The following is a 13,571-nucleotide window of genomic DNA, read 5'->3' on the forward strand; positions in this document are numbered from 1 at the left end:
TCCGGACCCGTTGGCAGAAGGGAGACCGAGAAGATGATCATGTTCAGGACACTTCTTTATTGTTAAATACGCCAATAAATCTTTCACCTTTTTCTAAGCAACAAAAGGTGTTCTGATGTCCTTGACGCAAAGAGGGAGCCCAAAGTCGATGATCGTGGAGGCTTCGGATTCCAGGGGATGAAAACGAGCCTGGTGGTCCTTGAATCCTTCTCTCCCCGTTCTTCATCAATTATAAAAATATGACAGGTCACCCAAGAGTGTGGTTTTGGGGAGGGGGGAGAACTGGTCATGGAAGAACAAGACAAGGAAAGTATTTGTTGCTGTTTCGATCAGTTCTTTCCTCAGTGACTCTGAGCTGGGCCGTTCTTCTCCGCGGTGACCTCATTATGTGCCAACACAGCAGTTTGCAAACAAAAAGCATGTGGCACGTTTGCAACAGGCGGGCGTGGGTGCCGTTTCCCTGTCTGTTTGTGGGCTCACACTCCTTTCGTGGCTCAGAGAGGCTGCCGTTTCCTTTTCAGCCCGCTGAAGGGCACAGGTTCCTCCATAGAAAGAAGGAAGAGGTGGGAGGCTGGGGGCCGAGCCTTCCTCGGCAGGCAGAGATGGGGATGGTTCAGTCCTGCGCCTGCCCTCGCCTGGCACACAGGGGTGCGAGGCGGGTGCGGAGAACACCATGGCCACCACGGTGACCCGCAAAATGCCCTGCCGGCGGGGCTCTCACCACAAGCTGGGTTGACTCTGAGGATTCGTCTGGGGCGCGGACGTTGTCTCCTCAGCGTTTCCTCTTAGCATCTCAGGGAGGTGAGGATGATGAACCTGCATCGAGTGGTGATGAGGCGAACCTCAGTGTTGCTACTTTTTGCCCAGACTGTGCTGCTGGATGAGATGTCTGGTATGTACCTTGGCATACTTATTGTACTAACCACCCTGCTGCTTATTCCTTGAGAAGAGCCGCAAAGTAAGGTGGCTTACACCAGGACGGAAAATCATGGAGGAGAGTGAGAGAGAACTGTCAATGCCTGAACTGAGTACCAGTTGTGGGGAAGAAGAAAGGGGGGGAGGATAGTCCCTCCAAGTCCTCTCGAGGGGTATTTGGCTGGTCCCCATGGAAGCTTGATTAGCTACATGTTTTGCCTGATCCAAGAGGGCTCTTCTTAGTTCCTTAATTAATGGGAGTGGGGATCATAACTATACCAGCTAGAGTGACACTTATAGTAGGCATCCCTCAGTCTTGAGAGACGATGGTAAGTAGTTAGACACTTGTTGTTATTTAGTCGTCAAGTCGTGTCCGACTCTTCGTGACCCCATGGACCAAAATACGCCAGACCCTCCTGTCTTCCACTGCCTCCTGGAGTTGGGTCAAATTCATGTTGGTCGCTTCGATGACACCGTCCAACCATCTCATCCTCGGTCGTCCCCTTCTCCTCTTGCCTTCACTCTTTCCTAACATCAGGGTCTTTTCCGGGGAGTCTTCTATTCTCATGAGATGGCCAAAGGATTGGAACCTCAGCTTCAGGATCTGTCCTTCCAATGAGCTAGATGCTAGTTTGCCGTAATTAACTTGTGTAACCCACTGCTACTTGATAGTGTTGTGACCTACTAGAGGTAAAATATTCTTTAAAATTAAGTTAAGTACAGAGGGATATAAAAGACACAATATGCAGAGGGAGGACCTGGATTCAAGACCAATAGTCTCCAGAACCAAGGCATTTTAAAACCTTAACAATTTTTTGGCATAAATTTTTGTTGAGTAGAGGGAGCCTGAGTCAATTCAATAGCATTCATCAAGTATATACTACAACCGGCAGCTTTTCTAATTAAAGATACAGGAGGCAAAGATAAATAATGACGTAGAGGGGTGTGGAATGTCAAAAAATTCAGGCTATGATCGTTGTCTTAAAACTTAAATGGGTGTTCAATAATTATTACATTGACCATTCATAGGGGGATTGAGGAGAACACAAAAATGCTTGTCTTGGTAAACTAATAATCAGTTGGTAATGGGATAAAAACCCTCTTATTTCTTTTCAGGCTGCGATGATAGAATTGCACTTCTTGATAAATATCCTCTCTTTAAAGTTTCTTTGTTGCAAAAGGGCTACTTTCAAATCAGACTTGACAGAAAAAGGACAATATCCAAAAATCGGGGGCGGGGGGGCATATTTTAACCATCCGAGGCATTTGCTAGAAATCTTCCCCAATCTGAGATTTGAAAGCATGTTAAAAAAATAAAAATAAAAATCTCACAGCAGGGTTATTAGCTGACCACTCCTGGAATCTTTGGCATACCATCAATTCTGCTTTTTTTGGAAAGTCAACAAATCATTAGGTGGGAGCCATTAATAGAATGATCATCATCCTCTTTTTGCTTGCCTTTTCTGACCCACTTATCTGACTCCTTACACTTTGACCCCATGCCCATTTTCATATCCCCGGCCAACTTTGGACCATGAGGGATCTGATAAACTGGTATGATCAGACAGCGAGAACGGATCTGATCGCACTGTAAAGGGTCATTTCCCTGGGAGTGGTTGCCCTCAAATGACCTTTCCAACACTACAGCCATTCCTCCATCCCAGCTCCCCCCCCCAAAGCAGCCCCATCTCTAGCCCAAACAGTTCCAGCTTGTACACAGAATGGGAGTAGGCTGGTTCACGATCTCCTGTGTGTCGTATGATTGCCGGGAAACAGATCCCACTAGCCACACGTGGTCCAAAAGGCTAGCCATTTCTCCATCTGGTCACACCCAAAGTGGTTGACTTAAGTCCATGGAAGTTTGCGCTGCACATAAGTTTGCTAGCCTTTAAGATGCCAAAAAAGCTCTGTGGGTGCTTGCAGGTGGCATCTTTATTCTGTATTTTCACCTGCCAATTTGGTGTGCTTCTAGGATGGAATTGCCCATCTCAAACTTTATTTATTTATTTATTTATTTATTTATTTATTTATTTATTTATTTATTTGTTTGTTTGTTTGTTTGTTTATTTATTTATTTATTTATTTGCTGGCCAGGTATGTAAACCATACCCGGAATTTAATATGGCTACCGGCCACACTTAAAAACACTACACACACACACACACACACACCATAAACAGAAAATTCACAAGACAATTATGAGCAAATTCTACAATTTGTAGACTTGTGGTGAAACAAAGCGTCCCATGGAAAGCTTGCCCATTTCACGAATTGCTCACCACGAAGTGGAATGGGGTGGACATGTGCGAAGCAGTACAAATTTGAATCTCTGTGTTTTTCACACCCTGCTGTTGAATAGAGTTGTACAGAATTACGAGTTGGAGAAGGGGCATGTTGTGTAATTGTACCTCCCTGTTTGTGATAAAGGGTATCTCTGCCTAGCATCCCTGTGAAGGAGTGTGAAGGAGAGAGAAAAGAATATTTTTTCTGGGTTCATCGCCTCTAGAGAGATGGCTTAATCCAGTTTTTAAAAGAAAGGTGTTAGGCATGACCAAATCTCTTCTCTAGGATGGAAGAACTCACAAACTCTCCAGGGCAGTGTTCCTATTGGCAAAACGGGAATAATAACAAAGCCCTTCATATGACATTATTGTTAGCTTGAGCACGCAAAAACACTATGAATGACAGTGCATGACCCTCTTCCCTCCCCGCCTCCTGGTCCTGATTTCTAGGTACGGCTTCGACCCCAGCCAAACTGGCAGCTTCTCTTGCTTTCACTGAAATTAGGGAGCACAGCTTTCTTTTCTGGGCCCTTCAGATGTTTGTGAGCATTCCGTGGCACGACACCTCAAGTTTAGAAGCCTCATTGCCACTGATGAAGAGAACAACCACAAAATCAGTTTTAATCCTGGCAAAGGGGATGAAGAATTGGTTTCTCGGACCAGATTCTTACAATTTCTTCCTCCAGCCATGGCTAGCAGCTATGAAATTCTCCAGTGGGTTTGGATGACTTGCTATCATATTATACTTCGACATTCAGGAGAATTGCTGTTTGCCACAGTAGCTAAAAAAAGAAGGAACCTCCATGTTCAAGAATGCTATACCTTATGTGTGGGGAAAATTTATGCTGTTATGCTGTTACAATGTATATGTCTGTGGCAGTAGCAAATGTATATCTATGACAATGGCAGGCCTCATGCTAAAACTGCAAGTCACTAGTTTCCAGTAAGGATGATCATTAACCTGCTGTCTATTGTCTCTGGGTAATGTAGTTAAAGTGTCTACCTGAGGAATGTTTACATTGGCTGTGTATTTGAAGTTAGCTGTGTCTGTTTACTATTAACTGTCTGTTTACCAGCCTGTCTGTTTACCAACCACTCTGTTTACTGATGCCTGTGTATTCAAGGAAATTAGCTGTCTCTAACTCTGGTTATTCTGTTGTGTATTCAAGAAATTAGTTACCTCTGTATTGATTAACTTGTTCAAAGGTAGGGGATACAATAAACTGAGGGGAGGCCGGATCAGGAGAGGAGAACTCCCACTGAACAGGTGCCTCACGGCAGGCTGTTCTGTATTCATCCGGATCCCATCCTGAAACATACCCCTGAGCGCTCGTCTCCTTTCTCCTTGCTGGTCAAGAGGGGAGGGAGGTTTCATCTGCAGATCCCGAGACTGGCTTCATCTGCAAGACCCCTACTTCCCCTCATCTTGCAGATCCCGACAAAATGGTGCCCTCTCTGAGGACCATTCTCGAAGACCACCTACTCATCACGCCCGGTGTGGAAGGGCTACAGCGCGCGCACGCATCCTCTGGATCCCGATGAGTAGGACTGAGGTCAACTTTCGACAATTCGCACTCATCTCGCCTGGCACAGGCCCCCAGACGCGTCAATCATCCGCAAGGATCCCTCGGGTGAGTGGAATTTGTCAAGTAAGACACCTAGAACCTACAATTTTAGAAACATGGGAACTTCTTTATCAAATCTTCAGGAACAATTTCTAGTGTGTACTTGCCTTCAAGACACACGTAACATCCTTTCCGATCCAGAATTCGAGGCTAATCTAATCAAACAACTCCCTCAAATTCTGCCTCCGCTCCCTTCAGCCTCTTTGGCTTGCCTGGAGCAGCATGAGAACATCTCCTGGGAAACCCAGGATGAAGCATTGCCATCTCAGGCAACTGAGATTGATAACCATCCTTCAATGAATAGAACAGAAACTTGTCCAGAAACTAGCTGTGCAATTTCTGCTGTCATGCAAGAATCTGCCGTAGCAGTTCCTGTTGAATCTGAACTGCCCCCATCTCAAGGCATTCGCAAAATGCAACTCAGTCTTAAAGACACAGAGACAGAGGCTCTCCCAGACTTCTCATCCGTCCAATGGCTTGTCTCTAACGACTGCAAGGCCTTGATAAAAGATTTTTTTCCACCAGCAGAAGGACTCATTTGCCCTAAGCAAGTGGAAATTAATGCTGGTGCATCCCCTGATGGTCCTCTAATGTTTATGAGAGGAGCTGCATTTGCTACTGCTGTTCAGCAAAGCTTCATGACAACAGCTTTAACTCAAGCAGCAGAAGTATCTATAAACGCATTCCAATCAGCAAATCAAACTGCATGCCTGACTCCCTTCCTTGCTGGTCTGAAAGAATCAGCAGCTACCTCAGTATCTCCGCCGGTTCAGCCAAAGTTGCATTATGTCCCAGCAAATTGGGACCCAGGCCCAGATTTCTTTGATATCATAGACTGGGGGTACAAAAGCAGCTTTACAAGCATTAGATGCATCATATAAGGAAGGGGAGGAAGAAGAGAATCTAAGGGGGGTAACTGTTACACACCAACATGAAGCTTGTTTTGAACTGCTTTTTCCATGTGCTAATCCTGTTTGAATGAAAAGTCCTACTCAGCCGGACATGGCAATTATATAGATCACCAAAGAATGCCTCCCACCTGGACAGTAGAGAGACTAATGCTGCATATTGGGGTGGGAGGAGGCGAACCAGAAAGTTTTCCCCCATCACCTTCCAATTTGAAGAAAGCATTGTTTACACTCAAGCCACTTGTAAGGATCCAAATGATGTCCTGCACACTCTAGGTTCCATGTTCTTAGAACTACAAATCCTATCACATCTTGCTTTGCTGGGTTTCCTGGGTAACTGAGCATATGGGACTTCATACAAGCCTGCATTCCTGTCTCTGCCTTCCAGGAGTAACAGTGTCACATCCCTGAGACAATGTTTGTTCCAAATGCTGTAAATTGTCAAAAATGTTTGTTTTTCTTTCTGCAGGATAAGAGTGCATGACATGTGTTTCCTCTGTTAGCCAGATCTTAAAGTATTGAATTTTAGAGAAGCAATTCTTAGTTTTATACTCAGAATTAACTGCAGTTTTAGCCTTTGAGCTTTTCTCTAATGCTGAATTTAATTTTGTTGTAGACACTGTATGTTTATTCTTTTACATGTCACAGTTTTCCTTGAAAATTATTTTCTAATGTAATATGAAAACTTTGTCTGTTTATCCCTGAGACAGAGAAACATATTATTCCCTACAAGTAGGCCCCACAGTAGGCAATTTTGTACACTGTGATGCTAATCCATCTAACATGCTTGTAGAAACATATTTTTAGTCCAGGGGAAATTTAAGGGCACTAGCAGGCAACTTTTTTAATTCAGTCAGTTGTACAGTTTAAGAACTTTGCCCCAGAGCAAGGCAGATGCATACCAGCATCATTCTTTACTACTCATCCCTCAAAATAAGTTGCTGTTCTTTTGCCAAGCTCTATATGTATCTCTCCAGTCAAGTGTCATACAAGAAATCCATGGTGTGTGTGTCTTCAGTGGGGAAGTTGTCTGTGTCACATATTTCTATGCAAAAGTTCTGTATACCTTAAAGTTTTTTGCTTTTGCCTCTTAGCAATATGTTGTGTTTATATATCTGAATAATATGTTTTCAATATGTTTTCTTTTCCTGAAAATTAAGTACTCTTATTATGCAAACATTATTGTAATTGTAATTTTAGTTATCCAATATTGTGTTTTCTTTAATCTACACTGTAATGTTGATGTCATCAGAATATGCCATCTAATTCTCTTGCCAAGATTCCAGGTTTATTCCATCTGAACAATGTTTTAAAGTTGTAAAGAATGAATTTTGCCTCTCAGTGCAACAAGGAAGCAGGTTTGGCTATTTGAATGCTTATTGCAGTGGCCTGGAACATTCCACCTCTTGATACTATTTCGCCCTCTGCTGAAGATGAGCCTGACTTCATACCATCATACCTGGATTCAGAATTTTCAAGAGTTTACAACAGCCATTGTCTTCAACAAAATAAATAAAAAACGGTTGGGATGTGGGGAAAATTTATGCTGTTATGCTGTTACAATGTATATGTCTGTGGCAGTAGGAAATGTATATCTATGACAATGGCAGGCCTCATGCTAAAACTGCAAGTCACTAGTTTCCAGTAAGGATGATCATTAACCTGCTGTCTATTGTCTCTGGGTAATGTAGTTAAAGTGTCTACCTGAGGAATGTTTACATTGGCTGTGTATTTGAAGTTAGCTGTGTCTGTTTACTATTAACTGTCTGTTTACCAGCCTGTCTGTTTACCAACCACTCTGTTTACTGATGCCTGTGTATTCAAGGAAATTAGCTGTCTCTAACTCTGGTTATTCTGTTGTGTATTCAAGAAATTAGTTACCTCTGTATTGATTAACTTGTTCAAAGGTAGGGGATACAATAAACTGAGGGGAGGCCGGATCAGGAGAGGAGAACTCCCACTGAACAGGTGCCTCACGGCAGGCTGTTCTGTATTCATCCGGATCCCATCCTGAAACATACCCCTGAGCGCTCGTCTCCTTTCTCCTTGCTGGTCAAGAGGGGAGGGAGGTTTCATCTGCAGATCCCGAGACTGGCTTCATCTGCAAGACCCCTACTTCCCCTCATCTTGCAGATCCCGACACTTATGCCCTATTACCCAATAATGGGAACAAAAGTAAAGAGATAGGTATATCTCTCTTTTTACACTGGCCAAATGTCATACTATTGACTAATTACTAAGCACCCAACATCTTACTTGCTTGTCGTTAGTTTTGGGCACGTTCTTAACCAAGTTTTGCCGATTCCGATGTAATACTTGGTTAATTGTTAAATATAATAGTGGTTGCTTATCAAATATTGTAGGTGTGGAGGCTATAAAGACAATACTAAAGAAATGTAATCTGTTTTATTATATATATAATAATAAATATATATTTATTATATATACAGTTTATATTTCTTTAGTATTGTCTTAATAGTCTCCGCACCTACATTTGATAAACAACTACTGCTATGTTATATTATATATAAAACAGTCACTGCTCCTGTGAAGCACTGAAATGAATTGTATAAACACACTGTAAGGAATGACTGATTCTTTTAAGAATGATTAGATAAAAATTCTGTAAAGAAGAAATGTTTGAGGTTGATGTTTAATATAAACCTAACCTAACCTGAATTCTCAAAGAAATATGCAGAAGAGAAGGCAATATGCATTCAAGTGTTCTTATTTTTCTGAATGCATTTGTCTGACAAAAGTTGAGCATCGGAATGCACGCCTTAAGGAAAAATTTCACACAAAGATGTATACCATGAAGAAACAGGCAAAAAGCACACACCATTAGCAGAAATTCATTGGGGAAAAAAAAACACATGGGATCTGAAGTGTTGACCAATTTTCATAGACTGAAGCCCCTTGAACAACTTGCTCATTGGTTAGTTAACACCCAAGGAAATCCCACTGCATCAGTTGTTGTTGTTGTTGTTGTTGTTGTTGTTGTTGTTGTTGTTGTTTAGTCATTAAGTCGTGTCCAACTCTTGGTGACCCCATGGACCAGAGCACGCCAGGCCCTCCTGTCTTCCACTGCCTCTTGGAGTTTGGTCAAATTCATGTTGGTCGCTTTGATGACACTGTCCAACCATCTCGTCCTCTGTCGTCCCCTTCTCCTCTTGCCCTCACATTTTCCCAACATCAAGGTCTTTTCCAAGGAGTCTTCTCTTCTCATGAGATGGCCAAAGTCTTGGAGCCTCAGCTTCAGGATCTGTCCTTCCAGGGAGCGCTCAGGCTTGATTTCCCTGAGTTCTGCATCAGTGGGTCAACTCTTGTTGAAATGAGTTATCATATTTGATCATTTTGGCCCAACTCTCAGGAATCACGAAATATTGGGAGAATCTCTGATTAAGCTCCCCAAAGTGAAGGAAAGCTGTAAGAGCATAAAGCAGGAGAGACCTTCCCGGGGCATCCATTTTGCTCTTTTCAACCTGGTGCACCAAGCATCTGGAACATGGGTGGCACTTTGGAGAGAGGACTGGAGAAGTAGTTTTATCCTGACCCCCCCCCCAAGCTTGTTTTAGGGTTGGGAGGAATTCCATTGAGAGATACACAAACACAAATACAGTTTCCCAAACCCAGGGGGCCCACCTTCTCTTCCTGAAGGGGAGTATTTCACAACCAGGGAGCAGCCACCGAAAAGGCTCTGCCTCATGTCTCTGTTAAACATGTCGGGGATGGCCTTGGGACCGGGAGCAGGGCGTCCTCGGAAAGTCTTACAAGCCACGAAGACTCCTATAGGGCCTCTGGCCACCCCTCAACCAACCTGCACAAAAACATACCGTACTAATGACACATCTTCCTTTTTTTGGGTTTATTTGGACAGTCATCTTCTCAGCTGCCCAGTTAAATCCAGCCGTGGGGGGAAACGCGGTGTTCACCTGCAACGTATCCAACATGCGTACTTCAAAATACTCCATTTTCTGGTACAAGATGGGTGAGGACAACCAGCCGAAGAAACTGGACAGCAGCAATGGGAAGAAATATCTCCAAACTGAAGTCGACCCAAAGACGTTCAAGATGAACATTCTAGATTTAAAGAAGAATGATAGTGGGGTTTATTACTGTGGATTGATATCCTTCTCGTCCAATCAGACCCTGATAGAAAGCAAGAAGATTAACCTCACAGTGTCAGGTTTGGTGTAAATCTCTCCTGATTTGTGTTTCTCTCCAAAGGATTTTGTATGTGGCTGCTAAGTCTGTCCCTGGTCGCTTTCTTGCTAGGCATGTTCGCTTTGGAAAGAATGCGTCTGATTTAACACATTAACATCAAAACCATTATTTTTGAGTGAAACAGGAGGAATGCATGCAATTAAAAAAAAATGGGTCAAACGTAGTATAAAAATGTTTTAAAACTTTTGAGATCTTTCTAAGCTGCCTCTGTTGCAGCAACAATTGAACGAAATATGTCTCAAGGAAGTGGCCTTGATCCATGAAACCTCACTTTAAAGTAGAATAGTCTTTAAGGTTCCAGATTAATTTTTTGTAATTTATTTTTGTCCAGGTTTGTTTCAAACATTTTGCCTGATATTGTGAAATCTAACTTGTTCTTTCCAAGCCCTACCAGTTCCCCCAGTTTTAAAAATCTCATTTTCTGCCCTTTTATGTATGACTCAGGCTTGGAAAAGCTGTTGTACTTCTGCAGAAAGGAAATGCTCCTTCTCTTTTGGACTGCAGCGCCCAGAATCCACCAGCTGGGGGGGTCACTGGCCCCCTTGTTTTGGTAGATGCTGGAGGTTGTGGTCCAAAAGAGGATCATTTCAAACCTCTGAGCTCCATCTTCTGGCTTCTGCTGATGCTCATGTGCTTGGCGGGAAGGTTAAAGAGACGGAAAAAGAAGGAGGAGACTCAAATCTCACCGGCAGGACAGTGATCTATGAGTTGAATGATGGGGCCTCCAGATGAGTTTATGGGCTTCGACTGGTACCCAAGAGGGCCAAACCTTGGCACCAGTTCTGACGGTCAGAGGTAGAAGTGGCTTCCTGCTTGTGAGACGGAGTCTCGTTAGACTCCCAGGGTTGAAACACAGAACGCAAGTGGAAAGAAAGGAAAAATAAGTGTTACCCAACCCAACCTTTTTTTCCTCTTCCTGCTGGGAACAGATCGAACCCATTCTCAATGATTCAGACTTTCTTGTTTTTGAGAAAGCAAAACAGGAAAGGAAAGAAATATCAGGTCTTGAGGGAAAATACCTGCCTGACATACGTAACTGAGTTAGATCATTTCTAGACTGCCCTGGCAGTTACGCCGGGTATTTCTTGATGTTTAGTGGTTTGAAAATGTTATTCGTGTAGACAGCATGAGAAAATTGGCAGAGCTGAATAGTCGAGAGATGAAAAATCTGTCCGATTAACAGGAAAAACAAGAATGTATGTATGCATTGTTATTTTTTTAACTGATGCGGACTCATCCCTGTTGTGTCATATTTATGAAGGCAGGTGACATATTTGACGAGTAACTATCCAGAGACAGAATGACAAGTTTCAGTAGCTTTGCTGTGGTCCAGAGCTTAGACTTTTCCCCTCTTTTGGACTACAATACCCATCATTCCCCAGCCAGCAACCTGGGAAATTGTTTAATGTTTCTGAACTCTGTTCTGACCCAGCTTGAGATCTCTCAGTATGACAAAGCTCAGCCTCCGTGTCACATCTGCCAAGAACAAGACGGACCCACTAGTTCCTTTTTATTTAATTAACTTATTTTCATGACACTTTTCTCCTTAAAGAAGGACCCAGGGCAGCTTACATCATTAAAAAGGCAATATTTTTAAAAATAAAACAGGAGGTATACGAATATTTAAAAAGGATTAAACAAATATTATATTAAAGATGGTAAATGAAATCAATACTAAAAAAAACACATTTCACAGCAGTAAGGCACAACTATTTAAGCACGCTTCTGAGATAGCCAGTCTCTGAGAGAAAGCCTTGCTTGAAGGTTTTTCGTCTGCTTGCAGAAGGATGTCAAAGATGTGGCCAGCCTGACCTTCGGTGGGAGGGAGTTCCAGAATTCTGTTGATCTGTTTATTGATGTCGGCCGCACTTCTCTTAACAGTTGTAGAGCAGGCAGAAATCAATGAGCAAAATCCAGTTCTGTAACTTTTTACCTGGAGCAACTTGGATCAGTCAATAGAAACATTAATGTTTCCTACCCCCCCGCCCCCGTTTTAAGTTCCGAAGCTCCCCCAGGTTGCATTTTGTCCCGAAGAAGCCTTTGCGAGTCTCGGGATGACCGGAGGGGAAGCCTTTAGAAGTCAAAAATAGTTGCCAGATCAGTGATGGTGATCTTGACGTGTCTAGCAGTGGCAATTTGACTTGTGTTGAGTGCAAGGTTATGCAATAGAATTTGTACAATATGGGAAATATATGCCAGCATTAGCTTTTATATGGATTTCTGCCTGTCACATAGATTTTTAAAGCCTTGTTCCCATTGAGGCGGCCACCCTGTCTCTCAACAGGCCATTTCTGACTGTTGCTGTGAGTGTTTCAAATACTTCTCTGGAAAGTAGCTCTGTTCAGATTTCATGATAGCCTTGTTCTACTGACCCTGGTCAGTAGAGCAAAAATAAAAACAAGGGCACCATAGGAAGAAAGGGCAACATGTAAGCAAAAGTATAAAGTGGGCCCATTTCTGTCATGGTAAGCCATTGCTGTTTTTTTTTTTGCATGTTCTCGATATAGAGAAAATTAGCATAATAAGGAAAAGGCTAGGCTAGCACTCTTCTTCTTGATGTCTAGTGTTTAGTGTGATGTACCGGTAGGTTCGTATTCTAGAAGGCTTTCACGGCTGGGATTTGATGGTTGTGGGTTTTTCAGAATCTTTGGTCGTGTTCTGAAGGTTGTTCTTCCTGATGGTTCGCCAGTCTCTGTGGCCGGCCTCTTCAGATGACTGGAGTAGGAACTCTGTCCATGCTCTGTAGCTCCATACTCCAGTCCTCTGACGATGCCGGCCACAGAGACTGGCGAAACGTCAGGAAGAACAACCTTCAGAACGCGGCCAAAGAGCCCGAAAAACCCACAATAACCATGAGGTAGGTTTGTTTCCCTGTTTGGTGCAGCTTCTTGTTGTTTGAAAACAGTTAAGGTATAACACCTGGATATGAATAAATAGAAATGGGTCAGTCCCTACTAGTCACATGTTATTGTGAACTTCAGGGCGCAAGCAAAGAACATCCTTGCTTCATAAGCGTTTTGATATCTTTATCTACTTCAAACATTAGTTGGCACAGCTGTGTACTTGCAAGCCTTGTTTCCCTCTTTTCAGTGTTTGCTTCCCGTAAGAATTCTCCTTTGTTAAAGTGGCAGACATGCATATTGCAACACAGCTATCTAAGAGACTATAACTATTACTTTCTTTCTCCTTGTGCGAGTTCTGCCTTCTTTGTGCATGTGTGCTGGACTAACATCAAGTGCCAAGTTGCCTACTCCTTTTCTGTACAGCCGAACCTAGAATTTTTGTTTCAGCTCCTGTTGCACCATATGCCTTGTGAACGGTATCATTGAACTTGTTCTGTATGGCTCGTTTTAAGAAGCTTCGTGGTGGCTGACAAAATAAAGCCTTCTTTTCATGACAAATGATCTAGGACAGGTGTCTACAAAACCATTTGTTTGGTAACCTGCAGATTGGTAATGCCGATTGCTTCTTGGCAACCAGGGAAGCTTGACAGGAGCTTGACAGATGTCCCCACGACTCATGTTAGTACTCGCAGGGAGACAAATTGATAAGGGTAGGGGCTAGTAACACCTTTTGGCTTGCTGCGTATGTAATACCTTGTCTATGAGCAAGGTCGT

Source organism: Pogona vitticeps, chromosome 3 (assembly GCF_051106095.1).
Source record: "Pogona vitticeps strain Pit_001003342236 chromosome 3, PviZW2.1, whole genome shotgun sequence".
Taxonomy (NCBI): domain Eukaryota; kingdom Metazoa; phylum Chordata; class Lepidosauria; order Squamata; family Agamidae; genus Pogona; species Pogona vitticeps.